General features: G+C 26.8%; 1 long non-coding RNA gene across 5 annotated transcripts; it reads right to left on the reverse strand.

Moving 5' to 3' along the window:
* Window positions 1-697: 697 nt before the first annotated feature.
* LOC112773211 (uncharacterized) lies at window positions 698-6,981 on the reverse strand. Of its 5 annotated transcripts, none has more exons than XR_011876469.1 (4): window positions 6,645-6,981; window positions 6,175-6,506; window positions 5,033-5,767; window positions 698-3,973 (listed from the first exon to the last, which is right to left on the reverse strand). It is a non-coding gene; the product is annotated as an uncharacterized lncRNA (long non-coding RNA). The 5 variants fall into 5 exon arrangements; XR_011876471.1 differs by having other exon boundaries at window positions 5,033-5,238; window positions 5,673-6,506; window positions 6,645-6,977; XR_011876470.1 differs by having other exon boundaries at window positions 6,612-6,958.
* Window positions 6,982-12,926: the final 5,945 nt, after the last annotated feature.

Raw genomic sequence — 12,926 nt, forward strand, 5'->3', positions numbered from 1 at the left:
TAAAAAGATAAAAAAAAAAACCGAAATTTGACCAAATGAAGTGATTGTATAAGAATATCCTACTAATAATTAAAGTTGTAAAATCTATATATATTATTTTGAAATAGTAAAGTGGTGAAACATAGGTTTATGGAGAGAATCAGGTGATTTACAGGGATATGTGGACTATTACCTTTTGCACTTTTTGAAAAAAAATTAATTTAAACAAATGCTGTCCGTATCCTATGAAGAGTGTTTTCAACATAAAAAAATAATAATAATATATTACTTTTCCCTTTTATAAAAACTTTTTGCTAAAAAATAAAACATATTTTTTGTTTCTTACAAATCTTTTTGTCAAAAATAAATAAAAAGTGCTTTTTAAATAGAGAATAAAAATAGTTTTTTTTATATAAATGTAAAAGATTAAAAAAAACACATACAAAATGCACATATTCTTTATTAATTTAGTAAGAATTTTTTTACCTTTTAAACAAACTTTTTTACTAAAAAATTTCTAAATAAAAAAATACTTTTTTGTCTTTTACAAAAATCTTTTAACTCTATATTCTTGTGATTTCAGTATGTGGCATTACCTGGCATTTCATACAACAACAGTAGTGTCATAATCAAAATTTTGAGCCACATGGATCTATATATAAAAACGTGAGTTTATAACCGCCACTAAATTTCAGTGATATCCAGGATAATGATCATGTCGAAAAAGAATTTCATTTCTTATCGTCAACTATCAAATTTGACACATATCTGTACCCTTTTTCCCCTTTATTATGAATAGTTTGAACTTTGGACTTCGAATGGAGCAAAATAAATATTTGTGGCAAAAAAGCAAAATCTTACAGCGCATTATTAGAGGCAGAATTTTGTAAAAAGCTGGAAGAGAACCTCATCGGTTTCTAACTTTACATCTATGAGATCGATGGAAAATCAATATGTGCCTCATCATCCCAACATGACATGATGTATGAGAATCTCATCACAACATATTTTGTACGAAAAATATAAAAAAGTTTATAGCTCACAGTCAAACAAAACAGTGGATATTGTTTAATTTGCATCTTAATAACACTTCAAATTAAACTATATATATATATATATATATATATATATATGAATTATTCTTTTCCATAACAATAATTGTTGATATTCCAGACACACACCAAGAGAATCCCATTTATTGGTTATTGCTCTTCCTCCTTCCTCAGTTAAAAGTAGTTAAGACGTTGGATAATGGAAGGCAATGAAGTTCGTGGAGGCATGTGATTATGTCCATTTTGAAGCCAAAAAAAAAAGGTTGAAATGATGTCTACTTCTATCAACTTGTTCTTGAGGGGGAAAAAAATCTTTCATTTTAATCTTTCTGAAAAATTGTTCTACAGAATATAGTTTTCCATTTATTAATTAGACAAAGGGATGACTTGTATTTAGATTCAATTTTTATACATACACTAGTTGTATATACAATTGAGTAATAACTTTTGTATGATTTAGTTTAAAGTTACGCCATAACCATTATTAGTGCAAATGATGATGCAGAGGATTGAAAATTTTGCAAACAACAAGAATCACTCATGTTTGCCAAACCAAAATAGGATTCTAAAATACAAACGTTAAAAATATAATCGTTTATGTTTTTTCCTCCTAGCTATCGACTGAAGATTTTAGAAGAAATGATTTTATGATATTAGAATTTTATGTTCGAAATGTCTAAAGTTCGATGTTTGGTGAATTTTAAAAGACAAAAAAAAAATATCAGATAAATAAAAGAAACAAAAAATATTTATACAAAAAATCAAACTTTGTGTACGAAGAGATTATGCTATTTGAATTATAATTCATTGGTAGAGAAACTTGAGTTACTTTGAATCAAAAGCCAATGATATTTAATATTTTATAATTAAAAAGTTATCTCATTTTAAAATAATAACCACATAAATATCACGTGTATAAAAAAACTAGTTACTAAGTTCATTATTTGTATAGTATATATGTTAAAAAATACGTATTAAAAATAAATTAAATAATATATATTTATAGTAACTGATTTTTTATAAATATTTATTTTTTTATAAAATATATATAAAAATGTATAATCCACTAATAAGTCTTCCAAAAATACTGCTTGTGAATTGACAATTCGCTTCTTAATTACGTTTAATAAGACAACTTTTCAGTTTTCACTAAAAAGAGGGAAGAAAAAATGTGGTTAATTTAAACATTATAGTACTGAGTCACCAAAAAAAAAAACATTATAGTACTGTATATATATCATAAAGTTAAGCACAACTAATATGCTATATGCTATCCAAGTAGCTTCGTACCAAAGCTGAGCTACAAATATGGGCAAGGTAAGCAAGAAGTACACAATTGATGGAATGCTTTTGTTTCTTTCTTAAAAATGTGAGACACATTGTCAATGAACGATGTAAGCCATAGTTCATTCTTACTAATAAAGCCATAACCTACGCAGTTTTCTTTTAATTCCCCTATATATATATAGCCAATATTGACAAAAGGATAAATTTGAAAAAGATTAATGTTAGAGGATTATTAGAATTTATTGTTTTTTTATTATCAATTAGTTATTAATGTTTAAAAGGATAAGATAAAATATATTGTTGGATTATAAACTAAAAAAATTAAACTAAATAAATTGAATTGATGGTAAAAAATAATAAATTTAATGGTCTTTAGTATTTTATTTTTGAAAAAATAATTATTAAAGATATAATTTTTTGTACTATTTTTTTATAATTTAATTTTTTAAATAAATAATTTAATAATATAATATAAAATTTAAGGTAAATTTTATAAGTTTTTATTGTAGTGTTTGAATTGTCTAATTTATTTTTAAAAATAAAAAAATTTAAAATTTAAAATTTATTAAATATTATATATTTATCTTTTTTAGTAAGTTATGCATAATGTTAAAAGGGCCATACTATTCACCAAAATTTAAACTTATAAGTGATTTCACAACGATTGATAAATAAAAATTTTAAATGTATAATCTTTGACTTGTTAGATGTGTGAATTTTATATTGACTTATTTTGTTGTATTGAATATCAAGATAATATTATACATTTATAAATGAAGAGTATTTGAGTTTATGCTTTATCAATGCAATAATTTTTGTACCATGGCTGGCCAGGAAGGCGGGAACCAAGGAAGAAATATATATGCATACATTATGATTATTTCAGCAGAAGTTAAATTTAAATCTCAACTAAAGGTGTAACTAATTAATAATGTTTGATAAAAGAAAATTTAGAGATGATTATTATTATAGATACGTGAAATTTTTAGATATTTTCTAAGCAAGACATTTGTTTTGTTTTAATTTATGTACTGATCATCATATTAATTTGGTGAATAAGATGGTGGTGGTGGTTATTGATTAATTAAATAGAGGAACCTACAAAACTGATGTAAAGAAAGTGAAAGAGATGATAAGATGAACAGAAAAATGTTACTTCTAAAGCACTTATAAAGCCGATTTTAAGACACTGATGCTAACTACTGTGTATTGTTTCAATTCTCACTGTTTATGAAGATACCGATACAGGAGTCATAACCTAAAAATGCATCAAATTATTAGTACCGATGAATAAATTGTACAGCTAAAGAAGTGCACAAATAATATTCTAAATACACTTAACTCAGTTTCTTATATCATATATTTAATTACTAGTTATAAAACAGAAGAGTATGAAGTGCATTTGTATGCCAAACTAATAAAAAAGCATACACTTATTACTTTTTAGTTTAAGTTTTTATGTATTACTATTAAAAGGCAAGGAAATATATGTAGAGATATCATCATAATTCATAAGAATATAGCTTAACTCAATTTATATACACATATATGAAATTAGTACTTACAGAAGATTCATGTGAACCAGCATGTAGGAGATGCATGGTTAGAGAGGTGGAAGTATAGACTCCCCAAATTTAGTTGAAAATATTCCTTAACTGCAACCAAATCAAATACTACTCATGATGAGTTAATTAAGTGGAGGAATCTGGTTGAAGATTAATAATTGCTTTAGTCTAATGCAGCTTTAACTAATTAAGTAAGCTTGCTTTAAACAGCAATAAATAGACATAGCTAGCAGCTTCACACAGAAACTATATGTCCTCATCATCATCTAACAAGGTTAGGTAATAGTTAACTTAACTAGTCAATTTTCTCTTACGACAATTGACTTATATTTGACTTAAATTAGATTATTATGAAGTCTTTGTGTCATTAAGTGATATCATTTACCTAATTTAATTTCACAATTTGAAAAGATCCCTTTAAAAGAGACTAATCAACTGCCTATATGTCAGTCAAAGCTCAACAAACAAATTAAAGTGTATGTGTAATGGTTAGCACTGAAGAGAGAACATAAAAGTAGTACTGTGATGAGAAAAAAGGTACAAAGAAATAGGGCAAGTTATGCTTAGCTTGTACAATATTCCTTATTTTAAGAAAATAATTAAAACTAATTATGTATATATACATGAATTTATGTATGAATGATATATATGTATCTCCAACAATATTTATATGCAAGCAATATTGGACAGTGATGCCAGCACACAGATATCCATGATAACATCTTAAATAGAGAATGAATAATCACTATCATCAATAAACAAAAAAGATATTGGAATATATTCAAACAGACATACATCTTAATAATAATAATTAATAATAAGATGTATATGTTAAAATTAAAGTTTTAGCTAGCTAAGATATATTTATTATTTAACTTAAAAATCATTATTCATAAATTAAAAGAGGAATGAAATAGAATATTATTGAACAATAAAGTTTTAGTAAAAAATAAAGATTATTTTTTTTAATAAAAAAACTCGCTCAAAAAATTTTGTCATATACAATGCACATATTTTTTCTATAAAACTCTTCACTTTTTTCACCTAATTGTATTCTTAAAAAAAAAATCTCTAATAATAATAGTAGATGAATGGCTTGAAATATCTCTGCCATATTTGAAATAAAAGAGAATATATAGTACTACTTACCAATGGTTCAACGTTGCAGCATCTATAGGTGTTGGTCCACCTTTGAGCAAAAGATAGTTGATCATAGAAATCAGACAATAGTGTATGCCCTTTGATAATTTGCATATCCAACTTCCAATTTTTCAGTGATATCTTATAATTCCCAGATGCATATCCAACCACTTGGAAGAATATATGTCCATTACTACCTAAAATATATTTAATTTCTGCATACAATATTAAAAAATAATGCAGTAACAACAATAATAACTAACAAGTACAAAGCTTGTGGGCACGGGAACCGAACCCCTCCCCCCCCCCCCCCCCCCCAAAAAAAATAAAGAGAAATTAAAGAAAGAAAGAGAGAAAGAGAGAAAAAAAAAAAAAAAAAAACAAGAATAAGTATCACAAGGTACAACTCAGTGGCCCTTGTCTTCAAAATACAGTGAGGTACCAATTAAAACTGCAGGCTGAATTTCTCTACAATAATGATATCCAGGGTATCCATAGGGTAAAAATGAAAAGAGAAAAAAAAGAAAAAGTGCTAGCTATGGACACACAGAACAATAATTCGAAAGATATGGTAGAAATAAATATGAATCTAATTAATTAAAGCCATATATATTCATCATATAGTAATTAAAAAAGAAATTAAATGTACCGTATAATAATAAAATAAAGGCGGCATGAAGACTTTACTAGAAGTGAGTGACCCTTCTCTCTTCCTCTTTTGTGTGTGTGTTTGGATCTAATTGTCTATATATAATATGGATAAGTAGTATAAGAAAGAAAGAAAACAAAACTATGAAGATAATTTGCAATATTGTATGATGAAAAGGAATATTCATTCATAGTAATAGATAGATCTGTAAATGAAGTCAGCATAAGACTTCAAATAGTATTAGTGTATGTATGTATATAAATAAATAACAAAGAGAAATTAGATAACCTAGTATTGCCTACAAATTGCAAAAGACCTAGATAATAATGAATGCATCCCCATCCTCATTAAAAAAAGAAGCAGTGGGTATAGTAGAGGGCGTGACAATAAAAAAATTATATTAATTATTAAAAATGAAATTAAGAAATTAATAAAGGTTGAATAAGAAATAATTAAACTAAGCCGGCCATCTGACAAGTGAAATTAAAGAAAGAGTAGTGACCTGTGGTGATGGTGCCTCTAGATCTCGTGTGTGAAGATGTTGTTCCACCAGTTCCCACCTCCTACCCACTACTAAAGTCGTTTATGGCCGATGCAGCATCATCAAGATTCTCATAAGCTAGCACTTGTTGCAGCATGTGAATCTTGATGATGCTACATCCGCAAACAACGACTGCTTTTACTTTGATTTCTTCATCCCCATGCAACTTCCTGCTAATTAAACACGTGCATACGAAGTAGAAGAAGCTGCAGCGAGCATAACTTCATGTATAGATTACTCAGAAAGAGTAGAGAGTAAAGACCAATCACAAGGAAGCTCGTCTCCTAACACTCCTGTAGTTGTAGTTGTAGAGTACATACAGAAGAATCAAACACAGAGAGAGAGAGATAAAGAAGAAAAGATAATAATCAATTGAGATCAGATGTTATGATGATTACTTTATATGCTTGATGAGATGAGTAAATTTTTACCAGCGGCAAGGCCACGAGGGAGATGCTGACGTGGCTTGCTGGGAGTGGTTAGGAGTGTGTGTTGTGTTTGCTAGGCCCCCCAGTTATTGTTCATCGATCTTCAACAAAAGAAAAACAGATCGGAGACAGAAAAGTATAGTCATGAAAGAAATTCATGGAATTCAAAGGCAGCCTTCGGAGCTGAGGATCGAATACAAGTACTCAAAAGAAAATAACTAAACTAAGGGAGCTCGGGGGATCGGAGATAGATCTCATTAATGGCGAGAGATGAAAAGGGAAAAGAAGAGGGGGAAGGAAGAGGTGGATGAATGGTAACAGTGGAGCAAGGTTTGTGGTCACATATATAGAGCCACCAACGCGTTATATACTATTTTCCTCTAAATTCTCATTGGTTCCTTCCACACTTACCTTCTCCTATTTATGTGTTTATTCTAAATGTTATTTTTACACTAAAATTAATTATTAAAATTTTTATTATATATTTATGTATAAATATATATTATTTAATTAATTTTTAATATATATTTTATATTAATAATTAATTTTAATATATATTTAAAAAAATATATAAAAAATTATTTTTTATTTAATTAATATTAGTTAATTTAGTATTTAAAATTTATTATTAAAAAATTATAATTTAAAATTTAAAATAATTTAAAAAAAATTAGCTAATGTTTATTGATAAAAAATTAATTATTTAATAAAATAAAGTATATTTTTTATTCTTAAAGTTTGATAAAAATTTTAAAAATATTTTTAAGTTTTATTTTTTTTAATTTTATTCTAAAAGTTTTTGATTTGCATCAAATATATCTTGACGGTTAATTTTTTAAAAAATTTAAGACAAATTCAACAACAATTTCATAAGAACAATCCTCAACATAAACAAATCAAGCATAATTTTCATGCATTATTGTTAGATTGGTCTTAAATTTTTTGAAAATTTACTCGTCGATGATATATTTGATGCAAATAAAAATTTTTTTGGACAAAATTGAAACAAAATAAGACTTAGAGATATTTTTAAAATTTTTACCAAATTTCAGAGACAAAAATATACTTTACTCTATTTAATATTACTCATATTTCCATTGGTTTTTGAAAAATATGTATTTTAATATCTCATAAAATTTTTATTCATAAATTTTATTATTAGTATATTTTCAATTTAATTATTATTTTATTATAATAAATTTGATTATTTTGACAATTGTTTATTTAATAATTAATATATATATATATATATATATATATATATATATATATATATATATATATATATATATAATAACTCTATCTGGATAAATCTTAATATATTGTATTATTTATATGGTAATTAATTAAAATAATGGTTAACATATTTGATAATGATCAAATAAATTTTAATTTTATAAGAATTTGAGATAGATAACTTTATATATTATATGAAAGAAATAATTTCACAAATATTAGAAAGTATAAAGGTACTATTTGATCTTAGCTAGAATAACTAATGTGGAACTTAACTAAATATGCATATACATCCGAAACCCTAGCTAGTTTTAAGGTCCCTGGTGGATAGTTGATGATGGCGAGCGACAAGGACTCGCTCATTTTCTTTACCATAAGATCAGTGATCACATACATTATTATGTGGCAAAAAAGTGTAGGGCTGCCGTTCTTTATTTCTATTTATAATTTTAAAGTGACGCAACTACTGGTGAAGGTCCACGTTCCACAATACAAATTGACAATGCAAGATTCCCATTTTCAGAGGCATTACTCTAATTAAACTCATATATTTATTCATTTATTTCTTTAATTATTGCAATTAATATATAATATGCAAACTACTGCTGCTGCTAAGTTCCATTTTAGCAGAGATAAATTAAATCAGAAAACATACACATATTTCCGATAAGATCTAAAATTATAATTATTAAGAAAATAGGAATACTACACATCCATGTAATTATGTAATCAAGTTGGTCCAAGATCAAAAAAATCCAATACTATTAAATAAAATGTGAAATACACGCGCCCAACACACATAAAATCGCTCTTGCTCAACGCTTCTTCTCCCCCACACTTCTTCTTCTCCCGTATTTCTTCTTCTTTTTTCACGCTCATTTACGCACGGAGTGTCTTCTTCTTCTTCGCGTCCCTCCTTCTTCTCCTTTTTCGCGTTCCTTCTTCTTCACGTGTTTTCTCCTTATCGTCATTCTTTTGTTGTTGTTGCTGCTGTATTTTTTTGTCTTTTCCTCCTTCTCTCTCTGGTGAAGAAACAATAGAAGGTGAAGAAGAAGAGTTTTGAATAGTGCAGAATGAACCAAACACATTACTCATGGTGAACCGAACACAGTACTCATGGTGAATCGAACATAGTACTCATGGTGAACCGAACACAATACAATTGTATAGTATTGAGTGAACGAAACATAATCCATTATATAAAATTAAATTCAAACAGCTTTCTGCAGAATGAACCGAACACAACACTCATGGTGAAACAAATACATTACTCATGGTGAAACAATTGTATAGTATTGAGTGAACGAAACATAATCCATTATATAAAATTAAATTCAAATAACTCTGCCTACAATTTACATATTGTCAATTCAATTCAATTTAATTCAGTACACCTTCGTCCATTTAATTCAATTCAAATTAGCAATTGCATTCCATTCAATTCGATTCAAAATTGAACAATCCAAACTTTGTCAGTTTGATTCGTTTCAGAAGAGTAATCCAAATCGCTCTCCTGTTTACCAAAAAATTATGAACCCCTAAACACTGAACTCTAAACTCTAAACCCTAAGCACTAAAACCAGAACCTTGAACACTGAACCCTGAACCTATAAACCCTAAATCCCTAAAACCCTAAAACCTAAACCTTACACCCTAAAACATAAACCATAAACCATAAACCCTGAACCCGAATCCTAAACACTGAACTCTGAACCCTAAATGCTAAACCTTAAACCCTAAACCCTGAACCCTACCGTAAACCCTAAATCCCTAAAACCCTGAACCCTAAACCCTAAATCCTAGACCCATAAACCATAAACCCTCAACCATGAACACGGTGAATCGAAATTAATACACGGGACAAACCGAAAGTTTGAAACACACTGAACCCATAAACCCTAAACCCTAAAACCCTATCGTCATTTTTTTGTTGTTGCTGCTGTATTTTTTTTGTCTTTTCCTCCTTTATCTGGTGAAGAAGCAATAGAATGTGAGGAAGAAGAGTTTTGAATAATGCAGAATGAATCGAACATAGTACGCATGGTGAACCGAACACAATACTCATGGTGAAACACACATAGTACTCATGGTGAACCGAACACAATATAATTGTATAGTACTGAGTGAACGAAACATAATTCATTATATAAAATCAAATTCAAACAGCTTTCTTCAAAATGAACCGAACACAGTACTCATGGTGAACCGAACACAGTACTTATAGTGAAACAATTGTATAGTACTGAGTAAATGAAACATAATCCATTATATAAAATCAAATTCAAATAACTTTGCCTACAATTTACATATTATCAATTCAATTCAATTCAATTCAGTACACCTCCGTCCATTTAATTCAATTCAAATTAGCAATTACATCCCATTCAATTCGATTCAAAATTGAATAATCCAAACTTTGTCAGTTTGATTCGTTTCAGAAGAGTAATCCAAATCGCTCTCTTGATTTGAAGTTGAGTCATTTATTGTTTCGATTCAGAATAAAACGAAGAAGAATAGGAAGAAGATAAATGCAATCAGATCGAAATAAGAAAACGAGAAGATGAACGCAACCAGAGAAGAACGACGAAGGCAATGCAGATCAATAAAGAAGAACGCGAACAGAGGAGGAGGAGGAGGAGGAAGAGGAGGAGGTTTACGTTGTAACTGAAGGTTTACGTTGAGCAAAACTTTAAGTTGTAGCACGTTATATGTAGCGCGTGTATGACAAACGAATGAGGAGTGGGGAACACGCGTGTGAAGGAAATTAAATTACTTGATTAACAACCATGTAAAAAATACATAGATGCAAAGCTTTTCCGTTAAGCAAATTAATTGCTAATAATCAGTTGCTGACACCAACATCATCTAAAAAAATGTGTGTGCTTTCAATTTATGTTTTTGTTTTTCAAAAAGATATATACATGAAAAATCACTTGTTAAACTAATTTATATATATTTACAAATGATTAAATATTACCAATATTATTTATTGTAACCGATCAAGTGATCAACTATTATAATGAGTGAAAATCACTATAAAAGAATTATATTTTTAACAAAAAAAAATATATTTTTAAATATATTTTGACCTTTATTAGATAATACATTGACTTAAATAATATTAAAATATTTTTTATAAGTATTTTATTTTTAGAGGTGGAACTATATTTAAAGAAGCTGAAAGAATGAAACATTGCATATCAAATGAATTATACTTTAAACTTTTTTTTATATAAATATTAATAGTTGATTTTTTTATATACATGTCGTAATAAACTTAAATTTTTTTTCTCCCTTTTAATACTAGAAGCTTACTAGGAGATGTTAACTTATTATATTAATGTTTAATGACATAAAAAAATATGGCGTTTATCGAAACAAGCTTAACTATATCCTGTTTTTTTAAAGGACTGTATTTGATTATGACATAAATATTTGATTAGTGTTTTAACGAACATATTTTTTGTTGACATCTGATCAAAGAGTCTTTAATATATGTTCTTTAATAAGGCCTTCGGCATGTGCATGGGTGTGATCTGAAGCGGATGGCAGTATGGTACTGATGATACATGATACATCCTTACATTAATGTTTACATTTTTTTTAATGAGAATTTCTTAAGTTACGGAGTGACTTAAGTGGGAAAAAAAAAAAAGAAGATAAAAAAAAAAAGATAAAAAGACGAAAAAAACTTAAAACACAAGATAAATTTATTATTTTTAATCAATACTTTTAAATATTAATCTAATTTTTTAATTTAATAATATATTTTTACTCTACATTTTAAATATTATTAACTAATTACTAATAAAAAATAATAAATTTTACAGATGCTTTAACATTTTTCTAAAGAAAACCATTTCTTCTATAAATTAAAAGAGCTGTACGTGGACCAGAAAAAATGTGTAATTTAAATTTTTAATTGCAATTATTAGTGACACTTAGTCACTTATTATATTATATATGTTAGTGTTTCTTAAGGTTGATGGTGGTAGGGTAGCGAAGTTGTTGTGAAGATTTAGTTGAAATTAATTAATATAAATTATTTAATTATATATTACAAACAATTTAATTTAAGTTTTATTTTATTAAATAAGTCTTATCAATAATATAATTAAATTATATTTATATTTGTAAACAAAAAATATAGTAGTGGCTATTTCTATATTCATAGAAAAAAATATTATTTTAATTGAAAAATAGTTGCTTAATTTATGTAAAAGATATAATTATTTTTCTTAAAAAATGTAATTGTTATTATAATTGATTATTTTATTAAAAATGTCTTTGAAATAAGTAAAAATATATATAAATATATGTAAACTAAATTTGAATTATTATAAATGTTTGGTAAAAAAATTTAGGTGCAGTCAATTTCACGTAAAGTTGATAATTAAAAATTGTTAAATGATTTGATTGATTTGATTAAATTTTTATCTAACAACTTTCAATTATTAACTTTATATGAACTTGACTGTAGTTGATTTTCACTTAGATATTTTTAATATTTATAATACTCTCCTTTTTTCTTTATATTATTTTTTTATCCAATTCCAGTAAATAATTTGTGATTAATAAAGTAACTATATGAAAAAGAAAATTGAAATTTCTGCAGTGAGATGTGAAAGGCTCAAAGGGCAAAGGCTCCAGTGCGAGTCCCACCTGAAGAAAACGCCATGGCCCACTCCGTACAATCTGATCTGTCTCTGCGGCTTTCCCGCTATTCTTTTCTTTCATCATCAAATCAACAAACCAAAATTGTAAATAAATATATAAATAAGAATAAATTAGTAAAAATCTAGTACAAAGATTTAAACAATAACAAAAAAAAGAAACATCGGAAGATAAAAATAAATAAATATTTTAAAAATATTTTAATATATAAATTTTATTTCATATCTCACATATTTTCATCATATTTTTTAAATATTTTAAAAACAGTTAAATAATATATGAGACTCAACAAATAAATCAATTTCTTATGTCTCCCCTTTTCTACTTCGATATCACATGTTAACAGTTTAAGACAATTTATTAATATATATATTA

Source organism: Arachis hypogaea, chromosome 18 (assembly GCF_003086295.3).
Source record: "Arachis hypogaea cultivar Tifrunner chromosome 18, arahy.Tifrunner.gnm2.J5K5, whole genome shotgun sequence".
NCBI classification, from domain to species: Eukaryota; Viridiplantae; Streptophyta; class Magnoliopsida; order Fabales; family Fabaceae; genus Arachis; species Arachis hypogaea.